Genomic DNA, 1,036 nt, shown 5'->3' on the forward strand with positions numbered 1-1,036 from the left:
GGTAAGGAAACTGAAGGTTATATGTCACATATCTGGATTATAAGTGATGCAGCTGGAGAAAACATAATTTGAGGCAAGGTTTGTCGATTCCAGAGCCAATGTTTATCCAATACTTTACTACTTGACTCTCACGCCATTCTCCTTCAGGAAAACTTAAAAAATAAACAAAAACCCTCTTACTAACTGCTAATAGTACTCATCAATAATGTTCCTTTTGTGACCAGGGGCATCTATATGCGACATGACTAATCTTAGGAGTACCATCCAACTTGAGGAATGGATTAAATTAGGTGCTTTTGGTGGTCACAAACTGTGTGTTTGTTTATACATTAAAAATAAATAGTCTGGACTTGGAGAACACTGATGCAAGACGGAGGCCACTACAGGCTCAAGAATAGATGTCCCTCATGTTGGAAGAACTCAAAGAGTGCAGGAAAAGGGTGGGTGATGGCACAATTATCTGGGGTCCAAAAAATGACACACTTGACACAAAATGGCCAGGGATTCTAATTTGTCCTCTGAGAAAAATTTACAAAAAGTAAATATCTAGTCTTAAATGGAATGTGGACCTAAATACTCAGGACCATCTTTCCCTTGTAAGATTAATAATAATAATTAATATGAATGGAGTCAATAGTTCTAACGTTGTTATGAACTCAAGAGCAATAGCTGCTAGCAAAATGGCAGAATTCCTATAGCATCAAAGTTGTCCTGTAAAAGCTTTGGCACCTAATAATATCAAAAGAAAATATGAAACTCCCTCAGCCACCTGAAGGACAGTATTACAGCAATTAATCAAAGAGAAAAAAATACAAGCCCTCCTTCCCCATCTATTCTATTTAAACAGCCTTCATTTTTCACAGTAGTAAATCTTCTAGAGATGTCGTATAGACCTTAAGGTACTGGAAAGGAAACTCCCATTCAGAGTGATTTATCTTAAGATACTATAAGTGATACTTATTTTTTGTTCATTTGAAATATATAAATTGTGCCATAACAAGAAATCCTGTCAAGTGTAACCACTGTACATTTAGTT

The 1,036-nt window shown here is 35.9% G+C and overlaps 1 pseudogene; it reads left to right on the top strand.

The window, feature by feature from the left end:
- On the top strand, positions 242 to 795 carry LOC100511089 (annotated as a pseudogene).

The sequence above is a fragment of the Sus scrofa genome, chromosome 6 (assembly GCF_000003025.6).
Source record: "Sus scrofa isolate TJ Tabasco breed Duroc chromosome 6, Sscrofa11.1, whole genome shotgun sequence".
In the NCBI taxonomy this organism is placed as follows: domain Eukaryota; kingdom Metazoa; phylum Chordata; class Mammalia; order Artiodactyla; family Suidae; genus Sus; species Sus scrofa.